The sequence below is a fragment of the Arachis hypogaea genome, chromosome 10 (genome assembly GCF_003086295.3).
Source record: "Arachis hypogaea cultivar Tifrunner chromosome 10, arahy.Tifrunner.gnm2.J5K5, whole genome shotgun sequence".
NCBI lineage: Eukaryota > Viridiplantae > Streptophyta > Magnoliopsida > Fabales > Fabaceae > Arachis > Arachis hypogaea.
In genome coordinates, this window is record NC_092045.1 from 69,706,205 (window position 1) to 69,725,313 (window position 19,109).

The window sequence follows — 19,109 nt, forward strand, 5'->3', positions numbered from 1 at the left end:
GGGTCGATCCCATGGAGATTGTTGGTATGAAGCAAGCTATGGTCATCTTGTAAATCTCAGTCATGAAGATTCAAATGGTTATGGATGATTTATGAATTAAACATAAAATAAAGATAGAGATACTTATGTAATTCATTGGTGAGAATTTTAGATAAGCGTATGGAGATGCTTTGTCCCTTTCGTCTCTCTGCTTTCCTACTGTCTTCATCCAATCCTTCTTACTCCTTTCCATGGCAAGCTGTATGTTGGGCATCACCGTTGTCAGTGGCTACAGTCCCGTCCTCTCAGTGAAAATGTTCAACGCGCTCTGTCACAGCACGGCTAATCATCTGTCGATTCTCAATCAGGTTGGAATAGAATCCAGTGATTCTTTTGCGTCTGTCACTAACGCCTAGCCTTCAGGAGTTTGAAGCTCGTCATAGTCATTCAATCATTGAATCCTACTCAGAATACCACAGATAAGTTTTAGACCTTCAGGATTCTCCTGAATGCCGCCATCAATTCTAGCTTATACCACGAAGATTCTGATTAAGGGATCCAAGAGATATCCACTCAATCTAAGGTAGAACGGAGGTGGTTGTCAGGCACATGTTCATAGGTGAGAATGATGATGAGTGTCATGGATCATCACATTCATCAAGTTGAGGAACAAGTGATATCTTAGAACAAGAATAAGTCGAATTGAATAGAAGAACAATAATAATTGCATTAATACTCCAGGTACAGCAGAGCTCCACACCTTAATCTATGGTGTGTAGAAACTCCACCGTTGAAAATACATAAGAACAAGGTCTAGACATGGCCATGAGGCCAGCCCCATGATCTAAGATAGCATAAAACTACTCAAAGATAGCTACCCAGATGAGAATACAATAGTAAAAGGTCCTATATGTAGAGAACTAGTAGCTTAGGATTTACAAAGATGAGTAAATGCCATAAAAATCCACTTCTGGGCCCATTTGGTGTGTGCTTGGGCTGAGCATTGAAGCTTCTATGTGTAGAGACTTTTTTTGGAGTTAAACGCCAGCTTTGGTGCCAGTTTGGACGTTTAACTCCCATTCTTGTGCCAGTTCCGGCGTTTAACGCCTGTTTGGGCCATCAAATCTCGGGCAAAGTATAGACTATTATACATTGCTGGAAAGCCCAGGATGTCTGCTTTCCAACGCAAATTAGAGCGCGCCAATCGGGCTTCTGTAGCTCCAGAAAATCCACTTCAAGTGCAGGGAGGTCAGAATCCAACAGCATCTGCAGTCCTTTTTAGCCTCTGAATCAGATTTTTGCTCAGGTCCCTCAATTTCAGCAAAAAAATACCTGAAATCACAGAAAAACACACAAACTCATAGTAAAGTCCAGAAAAGTAAATTTTAACTAAAAATTAATAAAAATATAATAAAAACTAACTAAAACAAACTAAAAACATACTAAAAACAATGCCAAAAAGCGTTTAAATTATCCGCTCATCACAACACCAAACTTAAATTGTTGCTTGTCCCCAAGCAACTGAAAATAAAATAAGATAAAAAGAAGAGAATATACAATGAATTCCAAAAACATCTATGAAGATCAGTATTAATTAGATGAGCGGGGCTTTTAGCTTTTTGCCGCTGAACAGTTTTGGCATCTCACTCTATCCTTTGAAATTCAGAATGATTGGCTTCTATAGGAACTCAGAATCTAGATAATGTTGTTGATTCTTCTAGTTAAGTATGATGATTCTTGAACACAGCTACTTTATGAGTCTTGGCCATGGCCCAAAGCACTCTGTCTTCCAGTATTACCACCGGATACATACATGCCACAGACACATAATTGGGTGAACCTTTTCAGATTGTGACTCAGCTTTGCTAGAGTCCCCAATTAGAGGTGTCCAGGGTTCTTAAGCACACTCTTTTTTTTTGCCTTGTATCACAACTTTATTATTTTATTTTTTTTCTTTTTCCTTTTCCCCTTTTTTTCGTTTTTTTTTTGTATTCACTGCTTTTTCTTGCTTCAAGAATCATTTTTATGATTTTTCAGATCCTCAGTAACATGTCTCCTTTTTCATCATTCTTTCAAGAGCCAACATTCATGAACAACAAATTCAAAAGACATGTGCACTGTTCAAGCATACATTCAGAAGTCAAATTATTACCACCATATCAAAATAATTAATCTGTTATAAAATTCAAAATTCATGCAATTCTTTTCTTTTTCAATTAAGAACATTTTTCATTTAAGAAAGGTGATGGATTCATAGGACATTCATAACTTTAAGGCATATACACTAAGATACTAATGATCATAAGATACAAACATAGATAAACATAAGCATAAAATTCGAAAAACAGGAAAATAAAGAACACGGAGATTAAAGAACGGGTCCACCTTAGTGATGACGGCTTGTTCTTCCTCTTGAAGATCTTATGGAGTGCTTGAGCTCCTCAATGTCTCTTCCTTGCCTTTGTTGCTCCTCTCTCATGATTCTTTGATCTTCTCTAATTTTATGGAGGAGGATGGAATGTTCTTGGTGCTCCACCCTTAGTTGTCCTATGTTGGAACTCAATTCTCCTAAGGAAGTGTTGATTTGCTCCCAATAGTTTTGTGGAGGAAAGTGCATCCCTTGAGGTATATCAGGGATTTCATGATGAGTGGGATCTCTTGTTTGCTTCATCCTTTTCTTAGTGATGGGCTTGTCCTCATCAATGAGGATGTCTCCCTCTATGTCAATTCCAACTGAATAACAGAGGTGACAAATGAGATGAGGGAAGGCAAACCTTGCCAAGGTAGAGGACTTGTCTGCCACCTTATAAAGTTCTTGGGCTATAACCTCATGAACTTCTACTTCCTCTCCAATCATGATGCTATGAATCATGATGGCCCAGTCTATAGTAACTTCGGACCGGTTGCTAATGGGAATGATTGAGCATTGGATAAACTCCAACCTTCCCCTAGTTACGGGCTTGAGGTCATGCCTTCTCAGTTGAACCGGCTTCCCTCTTGAATCTCTCTTCCATTGAGCGCCCTCTTCACAAATGTCTATGAGGACTTAGTCCAACCTTTGATCAACGTTAACCCTTCTAGTGTAAGGGTGTTCATCTCCTTGCATCATGGGCAAGTTGAATACCAACCTTACATTTTCCGGAGTAAAATCTAAGCATTTCTCCCGAACCATTGTAAGCCAATTCTTTGGGTCCGGGTTCACACTTTGATCATGGTTCTTGGTGATCCATGCATTGGCATAGAACTCTTGAACCATTAAGATTCTGACTTGTTGAATGGGGTTGGTAAGAACTTCCCAACCTCTTCTTCGGATCTCATGTCGGATCTTCGGATATTCACTCTTTTTGAGTTTGAAAGGGACCTCGGGGATCACCTTCTTCATGGCCACAACTTCATAAAAGTGGTCTTGATGCACCCTTGAGATGAATCTCTCCATCTCCCATGACTCGAAGGTGGAAGCTTTTGCCTTCCCTTTCCTCTTTCTAGAGGTTTCTCTGGCCTTAGGTGCCATAAATGGTTATGGAAAAACAAAAAGCAATGCTTTTACCACACCAAACTTAGAAGGTTTGCTTGTCCTCGAGCAAAAGAAGAAAGAAGAGAGTAGAAGAAGAAGAAATAGAGGAGATGGAGGTGGTTTTGTGGTTCGGCCAAGGGGGAGAAGTAGTGTTTAGGTTGTGAGAAAATGGAGAGGGGGTGTATGGTTCGGCCATTATGGGTGGATTTGGGAGGGAAAGTGGTGTGAATTTGAATGGTGAGGTAGGTGGGGTTTTATGAAGGATGGATGTGAGTGGTGAAGAGAATAGTGGGATTTGATAGGTGAGGGGTTTTTGGGGAAGAGGTGTTGAGGTGATTGGTGAATGGGTGAAGAAGAGAGAGAGTGGTGGGGTAGGTGGGGATCCTGTGGGGTCCACAGATCCTGAGGTGTCAAGGAAAATTCATCCCTGCACCAAGTGGCGAGCAAAAATGCTCTTTATGCCAATTCTGGCGTTAAACGCCGGGCTGGTGCCCATTTCTGGCGTTTAACGCCAGCTTCTTGCCCTTTCCTGGCGTTTAACGCCAGTCTGGTGCCCCTTTCTGGCGTTAAACGCCCAGAATGGTGCCAGACTGGGCGTTAAACGCCCATTTGCTGCCCTTACTGGCGTTTAAACACCAGCAAGGCCTTCCTCCAGAGTGTGCTATTTTTCTTTCTTTTTTTCATTCTGTTTTTGCTTTTTCAATTGATTTTGTGACTTCCCATGATCATCAACCTACAGAAAACATAAAATACAAAAGAAAATAGATAAATATAACATTGGGTTGCCTCCTAACAATCGCTTCTTTAATGTCAGTAGCTTGACAGTGGGCTCTCATGGAGCCTCACAGATACTCAGAGTAATGTTGAAACCTCCCAACGCCAAACTTAGAGTTTGAATGTGGGGGTTCAACACCAAACTTAAAAGTTGGTTGTGGCCTCCCAACACCAAACTTAGAGTTTGACTGTGGGGGCTCTGTTTGACTCTGTTTTGAGAGAAGCTCTTCATGCTTCCTCTCCATGGTTACAGAGGGATATCCTTGAGCCTTAAACACAAAGGATTCTTCATTCACTTGAATGATCAATTCTCCTCTGTCCATATCAATCACAGCTTTTGCTGTGGCTAGGAAGGGTCTGCCAAGGATGATGGATTCATCCATGCACTTCACAGTCTCTAGGACTATGAAATCAGCAGGGATGTAATGGTCTTCAACCTTTACCAGAACATCCTCTACAAGTCCATAAGCTTGTTTTCTTGAATTATCTGCCATTTCTAGTGAGATTCTTGCAGCTTGTACCTCAAAGATCCCTAGCTTCTCCATTACAGAGAGAGGTATGAGGTTTATGCTTGACCCTAAGTCACACAGAGCCTTCTTAAAGGTTATGGTGCCTATGGTACAAGGTATTGAGAACATTCCAGGGTCCTGTCTCTTTTGAGGTAATTTCTGCCTAGACAAGTCATCTAGTTCTTTGGTGAGCAAAGGGGGTTCATCCTCCCAAGTCTCATTACCAAATAACTTTTCATTTAGCTTCATGATTGCTCCAAGGTATTTAGCAACTTACTCTTCAATGACATCTTCATCCTCTTCAGAGGAAGAATACTCATCAGAGCTCATGAATGGCAGAAGTAAATCCAATGGAATCTCTATGGTCTCATTATGAGCCTCAGATTCCCATGGTTCCTCATTAGGGAACCCATTGGAGGCCAGTGGACGTCCATTGAAGTCTTCCTCAGTGGCAATCATTGCCTCTTCCTCCTCTCCAAATTCGGCCATGTTGATAGCCTTGCACTCTCCTTTTGGATTTTCTTCTGTATTGCTTGGAACAGTACAATGAGGGAGTTCAGTAACTTTCTTACTCAGCTGACCCACTTGTGCCTCCAAGTTTCTAATGGAGGACCTTGTTTCAGTCATGAAACTTTGAGTGGTTTTGATTAGATCAGAGACCATGGTTGCTAAGTCAGAGTGGCTCTGCTTAGAATTCTCTGTCTGTTGCTGAGAAGATGATGGAAAAGGCTTGCCATTGCTAAACCTGTTTCTTCCACCATTATTGTTGTTGAAACCTTGTTGAGGTCTCTGTTGATCCTTCCATGAGAGATTTGGATGATTTCTCCATAAAGGATTATAGGTGTTTCCATAGGGTTCTCCCATGTAATTCACCTCTTCCATTGAAAGGTTCTTAGGATCATAAGCTTCTTCTTCAGATGAAGCGTCCTTAGTACTGCCTGGTGCAGATTGCATTCCAGACAGACTTTGAGAAATCATATTGACTTGCTGAGTTAATATTTTGTTCTGTGCCAATATGGCATTCAGAGTATCAATCTCAAGAACTCCTTTCTTCTTATTCGTCCCATTGTTCACATGATTCCTTTCAAAAGTGTACATGAATTGGTTATTTGCAACCATTTTAATGAGTTCTTGAGCTTCTGTAGGCGTCTTCTTCAGATGAAGAGATCCTCCAGCAGAGCTGTCCAATGACATCTTGGACTGTTTAGACAGACCATCATAGAAGATACCTATGATGCTCCATTCAGAAAGCATGTTAGAGGGACACTTTCTGATCAATTGTTTGTATCTTTTCTAAGCTTCATAGAGGGATTCACCTTCCTTCTGTCTGAAGGTTTGGACTTCCACTCTAAGCTTACTCAATTTTTGTGGTGGAAAGAACTTTGCCAAGAAGGCATTGACTAGCTTTTCCCAAGAGTTCAGGCTTTCTTTAGGTTGTGAGTCCAACCAAATCCTAGCTCTGTCTCTTACAGCAAAAGGGAATAGCATAAGTCTGTAGACTTCAGGGTCAACCCCATTGGTCTTGACAGTGTCACAGATTTGCAAGAATTCAGCTAAAAACTGATGAGGATCTTCCAATAAAAGTCCATGGAACTTGCAATTCTATTGCATTAAAGAAACTAATTGAGGCTTAAGCTCAAAGTTGTTTGCTCCAATGGCAGGGATAGAGATGCTTCTCCCATAGAAGTCGGGAGTAGGTGCAGTAAAGTCACCTAGCACCTTCCTTGCATTGTTGGCATTGTTGTTGTTTTCGGCTGCCATGGGTTCTTCTTCTTTAAAGATTTCTGTTAGGTCCTCTACAGAGAGTTGTGCTTTAACTTCTCTTAGCTTTCGCTTCAAGGTCCTTTCAGGTTCAGGGTCAGCCTCAACAAGAATGCTTTTGTCTTTGCTCCTGCTCATATGAAAGAGAAGAAAACAAGAAAATATGGAATCCTCTATGTTACAGTATAGAGATTCCTTGAGGTGTCAGAGGAAAAGAAAAATAGAAGGAAGAGGTAGAAGAATTCGAACTTATCAAGAAAGATGGAGTTCGAATTGTGCATTAAGGAGGAGTGTTAGTCCATAAGTAGAAGGATGTGAGAAGAGGGGAAGAAATTTTCGAAAATTAATTAAAAACATTTTAAAAAAATTTTGAAAAATTGAAGATTGATTTTCGAAAAAATATGATTGGGAAAGAAATAAGGTGATTTTTGAAAAAGATTTGGAAATTAGAAATCAAAAAGATATGATTGAAAACTATTTTGAAAAAGATGTGATTAAGAAGATATGATTGAAAAGTTATGGTTTTAAAAAGATGTGATTGAAAAGATATGATTTGAAAAACAATTTGAAAAGATTTGATTTTTTTTAAAAAAATAATGACCTGCTTAACAAGAAAGATATGATTCAGACATTAAACCTTTCTCAACAGAAAAGGCAACATACTTGAAATGTTGAATCAAATCATTAATTGTTAGTAAGTATTTTTGAAAATGGAAAGAAATTGATTTTGAAAATATATGATTGAAAATATTTGATTTGAAAAAGATTTGATTTTGAAAAATTTTGAAAACTTGAAAAAAAATTTGAATTGAAAACAAAATCTTCCCTCTTGTGCCATCGTAGCGTTAAACACCCAGAATGGTATACATTCTGGTGTTTAACGCCCAAAACACTACCCTTTTGAGCGTTAAACGCCCAGCCAGGTATCCTGGTTGGCGTTTAAACGCCAGTTTTCCTTCTTCACTGGGCGTTTTGAACGCCCAGCTTTTTCTGTGTAATTCCTCTGCTGAATGTTCTGAATCTTCAATTCTCTGTATTATTGACTTGAAAAGACACAAATTAAAAATTTTTTGGATTTTTAATAATGAAGAATAATCAAAATGAAACTAAGATCAAATAAACAATGCATGCAAGACACCAAACTTAGAAGTTTGTTACTATTGACACTAACAAAATGAGAATGCATATGAGAAACAACAAAACACTCAAGACAAGAGAATTTAAAGATCAGAACAAGGAAATCATCAAGAACAACTTGAAGATCAATTAAGACACATGAATGAATTCGAAAAAAATGCAAGAAGAACAGAAACATGCAATTGACACCAAACTTAAAATGAGACACTAGACTCAACAAGAAACATAAAATATTTTTGGTTTTTATGATTTTGTAATTTTTTTTTGGATTTTTCGAAAATTGAGTGAAAAAGAAAATAAGGATATCAAAATTCTTAATGAAAATTCCAGGAATCATGCAATGTTAGTCTAAAGCTTCAGTCTAAAGGAATTAGACATAGCTAGCCAAGTTTCAGCAGGACATTGCATTCAAGAGCTAAATTGATGAGAATAAATCAGCTTTGGTGATGATAAGAACATCACCTTGAAACACTAGAATTCATTCTTAAGAATTCTGAAAAATACCTAATCTAAGCAATAAGATGAACCGTCAGTTGTACAAACTCAAACAATCCCCAGCAACGGCGCCAAAAACTTGGTGCACGAAATTGTGATCATCAATGGCGCCATCAACATGGTATGCTCAATTGCAATCTCAACTCTTTATCACAACTTCGCACAACTAACTAGCAAGTGCACTGGGTCGTCCAAGTAATAAACCTTACGCGAGTAAGGGTCGATCCCACTGAGATTGTTGGTATGAAGCAAGCTATGGTCATCTTGTAAATCTCAGTCAGGCAGATTCAAATGGTTATGGATGATTTATGAATAAAACATAAAATAAAGATAGAGATACTTATGTAATTCATTGGTGAGAATTTCAGATAAGCGTATGGAGATGCTTTGTCCCTTCTGTCTCTCTGCTTTCCTACTGTCTTCATCCAATCCTTCTTACTCCTTTCCATGGCAAGCTGTATGTTGGGCATCACCGTTGTCAGTGGCTACAGTCCCGTCCTCTCAGTGAAAATGTTCAACGCGCTCTGTCAGAGCATGACTAATCATCTGTCAGTTCTCAATCAGGTTGGAATAGAATCCAGTGATTCTTTTGCGTCTGTCACTAACGCCCAGCCTTCAGGAGTTTGAAGCTCGTCACAGTCATTCAATCATTGAATCCTACTCAGAATATCACAGACAAGGTTTAGACCTTCCAGATTCTCTTGAATGCCGCCATCAATTCTAGCTTATACCACGAAGATTCCGATTAAGGGATCTAAGAGATATCCACTCAATCTAAGGTAGAACGGAGGTGGTTGTCAGGCACCCATTCATAGGTGAAAATGATGATGAGTATCACGGATCATCACATTCATCAAGTTGAGGAACAAGTGATATCTTAGAACAAGAATAATCCGAATTGAATAGAAGAACAATAGTAATTGCATTAATACTCGAGGTACAGTAGAGCTCCACACCTTAATCTATGGTGTGTAGAAACTCCACCGTTGAAAATACATAAAAACAAGGTCTAGGCATGGCCATGAGGCCAGCCCCATGATCTAAGATAGCATAAAACTACTCAAAGATAGCTACCCAGATGAGAATACAATAGTAAAAGGTCCTATATATAGAGAACTAGTAGCTTAGGGTTTACAAAGATGAGTAAATGACATAGAAATCCACTTCTGGTCCCACTTGGTGTGTGTTTGGGCTGAGCATTGAAGCTTCTATGTGTAGAGACTTTTCTTGGAGTTAAACGCCAGCTTTGGTGCCAGTTTGGGTGTTTAACTCCCATTTTTGTGCCAATTCCGGCGTTTAACGCCGGGCAGTTTTGAGCTGATTTGGAACGCCTGTTTGGGCCATCAAATCTCGGACAAAGTATGGACTATTATACATTGCTGGAAAGCCCAGGATGTCTAATTTCCAACACAATTGAGAGCGCCCCAATTGGGCTTTGGTATCTCCAGAAAATCTACTTCGAGTGCAGGGAGGTCAGAATCCAACAGCATCTGCAGTCCTTTTCAGCCTCAGGTCCCTCAATTTCAGCCAGAAAATACCTGAAATCACAGAAAAACACACAAACTCATAGTAAAGTCCAAAAAAGTGAATTTTAACTAAAAATTAATAAAAATATAATAAAAACTAACTAAAACAAACTAAAAATATACTAAAAACAATGCCAAAAAGCGTATAAATTATCCGCTCATCAAGTACCTTCTTAGGTTGCAGGCATGCCATGATCTGGGAAGCTCTCGTCCATCGAGTTCGGACAGTCTGTAGTAGCCCTTTCCAAGTACTTCTATAACTCGGTAGGGTCCTTTCCAGTTTGCTGCCAGCTTTCCTTCTCCTGGTCGAGTTGTTCCAATATCATTTCGTATTAGGATAAGATCGTTCTCTGTAAAACTTCTCGGTACTACCCTTTGATTATATCTGGAAGCCATTCGGCACTTAAGAGCTTCCTCCCTGATCCGAGCTCTTTCTTGGATTTCAGGTAGTAGGTCGAGCTCTTCCCTCTGAAGTTGGGAGTTTGCTCCCTCATTGTAATAAACTACTCTAGGCGATCTTTCTTCAATCTCTACTGGGATCATTGCCTCTGTTCCATATGCTAACCGGAAGGGGGATTCTTTTGTGGTGGAATGTGGCATCGTTCGATATGCCCATAGGACCTGTGGAAGCTCTTCTGCCCAGGCTCCCTTTGCATCTTGTAATCTCCGTTTTAACCCGGCCAATATGACTTTGTTAGCGGCTTTGGCCTGTCCATTGGCCTGTGGATGTTCGACGGAGGTGTACTGGTGCTTTATGTTCAAGTCGGCTACTAGTTTTCTGAAGCATGCATCTGTGAATTGAGTGCCATTGTCTCTGGTTATTGAATATGGAACTCCGAACCTTGTAACAATGTTTTTATATAGGAATTTCTGGCTTCTTTAGGCGGTGGCGTTAGCTAGGGGTTCTGCCTCGATCCACTTTGTAAAGTAGTCTACCCCTACTATGAGAAATTTAACTGGTCCTGATCCCTGGGGAAAGGGGCCGAGAAGATCAAGTCCCCATTTTGCAAACGGCCAGGGAGAAGTCACGCTGATGAGCTCTTCTGGCAGAGCGATGTGAAAGTTGGCATGTTTCTGACATGGTGGACATGTCTTTACAAATTCTGTGGCTTTTTTCTGTAATGTTGGCCAATAGAACCCTGCCCGTAGTACTTTTTTGACGAGGGCCCGCGCTCCGAGATAATTGCCACAAATGCCGCCGTGTACGTCTTCTAACTCTTTCTTTGTGTGGGGGGTCGGCACGCATTTTAATAATGGTACTGAGATCCCTCTTTTGTATAGGATGTTGTTTATGATGGTGTAGTACTATGCCTCCTTTTTTTAGCTTTTTCGCCTCCTTTTCTTCAGTCGAGAGTGTTCCTGTTTTGAGGTAGTTGATTTTGGGTGTCATCCATCCTTGGTCCTGGTTTACTATGGCTAGGACTTTTTCTTCTTCGGAAATTGACGGGTTCTGTAACATTTCCTGGATGAGGCTTCTATTGTTGACCCCTGGTTTGGTGCTGGCTAGTTTCGAGAGTGCGTCAGCTCGGACATTTTGTTCGCGGGGTATGTGGAAGATCTTATATTCCCCGATTTGTCCAAGCTGTTCCTTGGTCTTATCCAAATACTTTTTCATGGTGGGATCTTTGGCTTGATAGCTCCTTGTTATTTGTGATATGACCACTTGTGAATCACTATAAATGTTGAGTTTTTTAGCTCCCACCTCTTCAGCCAGCTTCAAACTAGCTAACAATGCTTCATATTCTTCCTGGTTGTTTGAGGCCGAGAACCTGAACTTGAGAGAGAGCTTGACTTGGGTTCCTTGGTTGCTTTCTATTATTACCCCTACGTTGCTTCAAGTTTTATTTGAAGAACCGTCCACATAGAGGTTCCATTCTGTGATGGTTTCCAGGACATCTGTGAATTCTGCGATAAAATCGGCTAGATACTGTGATTTGATGGCCATTCGAGCTTCATACTGGAGGTTGAATTCTAACAGCTCGACTGCCCATTGTAGAATTCTGCCTGCTAAATCTGTTTTCTGCAATATTCCTTTTAGGGGCTGGTTAGTTTGAACCTTAATGGTGTGAGCCTGGAAGTAAGGGCGGAGTCGTCGGGATGTTAAAATGAGAGTATAGGCGAATTTTTCTATTTTCTGGTAGTTCAGCTCGGATCCCTGTAGTGCTTTGCTGATGAAGTATACGGGTTGTTGTCCATTCTCGTCTTCTCTGACTAAAGCTGAGGCTATTGCCCGGCTTCCTACTGCAAGATATAATATGAGTGGTTCTCCTTCTCGTGGTCGAGATAGGATAGGTGGCCGTCCTAAGAACTTCTTAAAGTCTTGGAAGGCTTGCTCACATTCTGTTGTCCATTCGAACTGTTTTCCCTTTCTTAAAGTAGCATAGAAGGGGAGAGATCTTATCACAGCTCCTGCTAGGAATCGGGATAGGGCGGCCAATCTCCCATTGAGTTGTTGTACTTCTTTGACACAGGTTGGGCTCTTCATGTTGAGTATGGTCTGACACTTGTCTGGATTTGCTTCAATTCCTCTTTATGTGAGCATGAAACCTAAGAATTTCCCGCCTCTACTGCTGGTGGACGAAATTGTGATTCATCAACGTTGTATTCTTTGTTGTTATATGGAATAATTATAATGGCTCTTTGCTATTTGTGGACACAACTCCGTTCAAATTAACCAGCAAGTATACTGGTTCATCCAAGTAATACCTTACGTGAGTAAGGGTCGATCCCGCAGAGATTGTTGGTATGAAGCTAGCTATGGTCATCTTGTAAATCCCAGTCAGGCAGATTCAAATGGTTATGGATGATTTATGAATAAAACATAAAATAAAGATAGAGATACTTATGTAATTCATTGGTGAGAATTTCAGATAAGCGTATGGAGATGCTTTGTCCCTTCTGTCTCTCTGCTTTCCTACTGTCTTCATCCAATCCTTCTTACTCCTTTCCATGGCAAGCTGTATGTTGGGCATCACCGTTGTCAGTGGCTACAGTCCTGTCTTCTCAGTGAAAATGTTCAACGCGCTCTGTCAGAGCACGACTAATCATCTGTCAGTTCTCAATCAGGTTGGAATAGAATCCAGTGATTCTTTTGCGTCTGTCACTAACGCCCAACCTTCAGGAGTTTGAAGCTCGTCACAGTCATTCAATCATTGAATCCTACTCAGAATATCACAGACAAGGTTTAGACCTTCCAGATTCTCTTGAATGCCGCCATCAATTCTAGCTTATACCACGAAGATTCCGATTAAGGGATCCAAGAGATATCCACTCAATCTAAGGTAGAACGGAGGTGGTTGTCAGGCACCCGTTCATAGGTGAAAATGATGATGAGTGTCACGGATCATCACATTCATCAAGTTGAGGAACAAGTGATATCTTAGAACAAGAATAATCCGAATTGAATAGAAGAACAATAGTAATTGCATTAATACTCGAGGTACAGCAGAGCTCCACACCTTAATCTATGGTGTGTAGAAACTCCACCGTTGAAAATACATAAAAACAAGGTCTAGGCATGGCCATGAGGCCAGCCCCATGATCTAAGATAGCATAAAACTACTCAAAGATAGCTACCCAGATGAGAATACAACAGTAAAAGGTCCTATATGTAGAGAACTAGTAGCTTAGGGTTTATAAAGATGAGTAAATGACATAAAAATCCACTTCCGGTCCCACTTGGTGTGTGCTTGGGCTGAGCATTGAAGCTTCTATGTGTAGAGACTTTTCTTGGAGTTAAACGCCAGCTTTGGTGCCCGTTTGGGCGTTTAACTCCCATTCTTGTGCCAATTCCGGCGTTTAACGCCGGGCAGTTTTGAGCTGATTTGGAACGCCTGTTTGGGCCATCAAATCTCGAACAAAGTATGGACTATTATACATTGCTGGAAAGCCCAGGATGTCTAATTTCCAACGCAATTGAGAGCGCCCCAATTGGGCTTCGGTAGCTCCAGAAAATCCACTTCGAGTGCAGGGAGGTCAGAATCCAACAGCATCTGCAGTCCTTTTCAGCCTCAGGTCCCTCAATTTCAGCCAGAAAATACCTGAAATCACAGAAAAACACACAAATTCATAGTAACGTCCAGAAAAGTGAATTTTAACTAAAAATTAATAAAAATATAATAAAAACTAACTAAAACAAACTAAAAATATACTAAAAACAATGCCAAAAAGCGTATAAATTATCCGCTCATCAAGTACCTTCTTAGGTTGCAGGCGTGCCATGATCTGGGAAGCTCTCATCCATCGAGTTCGGACAGTCTGTAGTAGCCCTTCCCAAGTACTTCTATAACTCGGTAGGGTCCTTTCCAGTTTGCTGCCAGCTTTCCTTCTCCTGGTCGAGTTGTTCCAATATCATTTCGTATTAGGATAAGATTGTTCTCTGTAAAACTTCTCGGTACTACCCTTTAATTATATCTGGAAGCCATTCGGCACTTAAGAGCTTCCTCCCTGATCCGAGCTCTTTCTTGGATTTCAGGTAGTAGGTCGAGCTCTTCCCTCTGAAGTTCGGAGTTTGCTCCCTCATTGTAATAAACTACTCTAGGCGATCTTTCTTCAATCTCTACTGGGATCATTGCCTCTGTTCCGTATGCTAACCGGAAAGGGGATTCCTTTGTGGTGGAATGTGGCGTCGTTCGATATGCCCATAGGACCTGTGGAAGCTCTTCTGCCCAGGCTCCCTTTGCATCTTGTAATCTCCGTTTTAACCCGGCCAATATGACTTTGTTAGCGGCTTCGGCCTGTCCATTGGCCTGTGGATGTTCGACGGAGGTGTACTGGTGCTTTATGTTCAAGTCGGCTACTAGTTTTCTGAAGCCTGCATCTGTGAATTGAGTGCCATTGTCTCTGGTTATTGAATATGGAACTCCGAACCTTGTAACAATGTTTTTATATAGGAATTTCTGGCTTCTTTAGGCGGTGGCGTTAGCTAGGGGTTCTGCCTCAATCCACTTTGTAAAGTGGTCTACCCCTACTATGAGAAATTTAACTAGTCCTGATCCCTGGGGAAAGGGGCCGAGAAGATCAAGTCCCTATTTTGCAAACGGCCAGGGAGAAGTCACGCTGATGAGCTCTTCTGGCAGAGCGATGTGAAAGTTGGCATGTTTCTGACATGGTGGACATGTCTTTACAAATTCTGTGGCTTTTTTCTGTAATGTTGGCCAATAGAACCCTGCCCGTAGTACTTTTTTGACGAGGGCCCGCGCTCCGAGATGATTGCCACAAATGCCGCCGTATACTTCTTCTAACACTTTCTTTGTGTGGGGGGTCGGCACGCATTTTAATAATGGTCCTGAGATCCCTCTTTTGTATAGGATGTTGTTTATGATGGTGTAGTACTGTGCCTCCTTTTTTAGCTTTTTCGCCTCCTTTTCTTCAGTCGGGAGTGTTCCTGTTTTGAGGTAGTTGATTTTGGGGGTCATCCATCCTTGGTCCTGGTTTACTATGGCTAGGACTTTTTCTTCTTCGGAAATTGACGGGTTTTGTAACATTTCCTGGATGAGGCTTCTATTGTTGACCCCTGGTTTGGTGCTGGCTAGTTTCGAGAGTGCATTAGCTCGGACATTTTGTTCGCGGGGTATGTGGAAGATCTTATATTCCTCGATTTGTCCAAGCTGTTCTTTGGTCTTATCCAAATACTTTTTCATGGTGGGATCTTTGGCTTGATAGCTCCCTGTTATTTGTGATATGACCACTTGTGAATCGCTGTAAATGTTGAGTTTTTTAGCTCCTACCTCTTCAGCCAGCTTCAAACCAGCTAACAATGCTTCATATTCTGCCTGGTTGTTTGAGGCCGGAAACCCGAACTTGAGAGAGAGCTTGACTTGGGTTCCTTGGTTGCTTTCTATTATTACCCCTACGTCGCTTCCAGTTTTATTTGAAGAACCGTCCACATAGAGGTTCCATTCTGTGACGGTTTCCATGACATCTGTGAATTCTGCGATAAAATCGGCCAGATACTGTGATTTAATGGCCGTCCGAGCTTCATACTGGAGGTTGAATTCTGACAGCTCGACTGCCCATTGTAGAATTCTGCCTGCTAAATCTGTTTTCTGCAATATTTCTTTTAGGGGCTGGTTAGTTTGAACCTTAATGGTGTGAGCTTGGAAGTAAAGGCGGAGTCGTCGGGATGTTAAAATGAGAGTATAGGCAAATTTTTCTATTTTCTGGTAGTTCAGCTCGGATCCCTGTAGTGCTTTGCTGATGAAGTATACGGGTTGTTGTCTATTCTTGTCTTCTCTGACTAAAGCTGAGGCTATTGCCCGACTTCCTACTGCAAGATATAATATGAGTGGTTCTCCTTCTCGTGGTCGAGATAGGATAGGTGGCCGTCCTAAGAACTTCTTAAAGTCTTGGAAGGCTTGCTCACATTCTGTTGTCCATTCGAACTGTTTTCCCTTTCTTAAAGTAGCATAGAAGGGGAGAGATCTTATCACAGCTCCTGCTAGGAATCAGGATAGGGCGGCCAATCTCCCATTGAGTTGCTGTACTTCTTTGACACAGGTTGGGCTCTTCATGTTGAGTATGGCCTGACACTTGTCTGGATTTGCTTCAATTCCTCTTTGTGTGAGCATGAAACCTAAGAATTTCCCGCCTCTACTGCTGGTGGACGAAATTGTGATTCATCAATGTTGTATTCTTTGTTGTTATATGGAATAATTATAATGGCTCTTTGCTATGTGTGGACACAACTCCGTTCAACTTAACCAGCAAGTATACTGGGTCATCCAAGTAATACCTTACGTGAGTAAGGGTCGATCCCGCAGAGATTGTTGGTATGAAGCAAGCTATGGTCATCTTGTAAATCCTAGTCAGGTAGAGTCAAATGTAATTGGATTAGATATTTAAAAGATAAATAAAATAAAGGGATAGAAATACTTATGTAAATTAATAGTGGGAATTTCAGATAGGTGTATGGAGATGCTGTGTTCCTTTTGAATCTCTGTTTTCCTACTGTTCTCATTACAGTTTTCTTACATCATTCCTTTCCATGGCAAGCTGTATGTAGGGCATCACCATTGTCAATGGCTACATCCCATCCTCTCAGTGAAAAAGGTCCAAATGCCTTGTCACAGCACGGCTAATCATCTGTCGGTTCTCAATCAGGTTGGAATAGAATCCCTTGATTCTTTTGCGTCTGTCACTAATGCCCAGCCTTCAGAAGTTTGAAACTTATCACAGTCATTCAATCCCGGAATCCTACTCAGAATACCACAGACAAGGTTAGACTTTTCGGATTCCCATGAATGCCGCCATCAATTCTAGCTTATACCACGAAGATTCTGATTAAGGAATCCAAGAGATATGCGCCCGGTCTAAAATAGAACGGAAGTGGTTGTCAGTCACACGCGTTCATAGGTGAGAATGATGATGAGTGTCACGGATCATCACATTCATCAAGTTGAAGTGCAACAAATATCTTAGAATAGGAATAAAGAGAATTGAATAGAAAATAGTAGTAATTGCATTGAAACTTGAGGTACAGCAGAGCTCCACACCCTTAATCTATGGTGTGTAGAAACTCCACCGTTGAAAATATATAAATGAAAGGCTCAGGCATGTCCGAGTGGCCAGCCCCCATGATCTGAGAACTAATTGTCCCAAGATGTCTAATACACTAGTAAAAAGTTCTATTTATAATAAATTAGCTACTAGGGTTTACAGAAGTAAGTAATTGATGCATAAATCCACTTCCGGGGCCCACTTGGTGTGTGCTTGGGCTGAGCTTGATCTATCCACGAGCTGAGGCTTCTTTTGGAGTTGAACGCCAAGTTGTAACGTGTTTTGGGCGTTCAACTCCGGGTCGTGACGTGTTTCTGGCGTTTCACTCCAGACAGCAACATGGAACTGGCGTTGAGCGCCAGTTTACGTCGTCAATTCCCAAATAAAGTATGGACTATTATATATTTCGGAAAAGCTCTGGATGTCTACTTTCCAACGCCGTTGAGAGCGTGCCATTTGGAGTTCTGTAGCTCCAGAAAATCCATTTCGAATGCAGGGAGGTCAGATTCCAACAGCATCAGCAGTCCTTTGTCAGCCTCCTACCAGAGTTTTGCTCAGGTCCCTCAATTTCAGCCAGAAATTACCTGAAATCACAGAAAAACACACAAACTCATAGTAAAGTCCAAAAATGTGAATTTAACATAAAAACTAATGAAAACATCCCTAAAAGTAGCTTGAACTTACTAAAACTACCTAAAAACAATGCCAAAAAGCGTATAAATTATCCGCTCATCAACTGCAAAGGTGCATTTCACAGGATTGAGTTGCATGTCATGCTTTCTTATGGTGTCGAACACTTGGGCCAAATCGGACAATAATGCCTCTTCGCTTTGTGTTTTTATTAGCATGTCGTCCACGTAGACTTCCATGACCCTTCCGATGTGATCCGCGAAGACTTTATTCATTAGCCTTTGATAAGTAGCTCCTGCGTTCTTGAGACCGAAAGGTATCACAATGTAGCAGTAGTTTGCTTTCGATGTTAAGAACGAGCTCTTTTCTTGATCTGGTGGGTACATGGGGATTTGGTTGTACCCCGAGTAAGTGTCCATAAACGAGAGATATCTATACCCGGAGGAAGCATCTACCAGAGCGTCAATACTTGGGAGTGGATATGGATCTTTTGGACAAGCTTTCTTGAGATCGGTGTAATCGGTGCACATTCGCCACTTCCCGTTTGATTTTTTCACCAAGACGACGTTGGCTAGCCATAGTGGGCATTTGACTTCTCTTATGAATCCTGCTTCCAGTAGTTCTTGTACTTGCTCTTCCACAGCCTGGGATTGCTCTGGCCCGAGTTTTTTTCGTCTCTGCTGTACTGGCCGAGATCCTGGATAGACCGCCAACTTATGGCTCATTAGCTTAGGGTCTATTCCTGGCATGTCTGCGGCTTTCCACGCGAAGAGATCAACATTATCTCATAAGAATTGTATTAGTAATTCTTTTGAATCTTCTCTTAGGATTGTACCGATATTGGTTGTTTTTTCCGAAGTATCCCCGATCTAAATCTTCTCTATCGCACCTTCTGGTTGTGGACGAAGCTTTTCTCGTTGTTGGGCTCCGCCCAGCTCGATTGTGTGGAACTCTTCTCCCCTGCCTCTGAGATTTAGGCTTTCATTATAACAGCGACGTGCCATCTTTTGATCTGCTTTTATCGTGGCTATTCCTTTCGTAGTGAAGAATTTCATACATAGATGTGGGGTCGAGACTATCGCGCCAAGTTGGTTGAGTGTTGTCCGACCTATGAGAGCATTGTAAGCTGAACTTACATCGACCACGATGTAGTCTATTCTGAGGGTCCTAGATTGGTTCCCTTTTCCAAAGGTTGTATGTAGTGGTATGTATCTCAGCGGTTGAACCGGGGTATCTCCTAGTCCGAACAGACTGTTTGGATATGCTTTAAGTTCTTTCTCTTCTAAG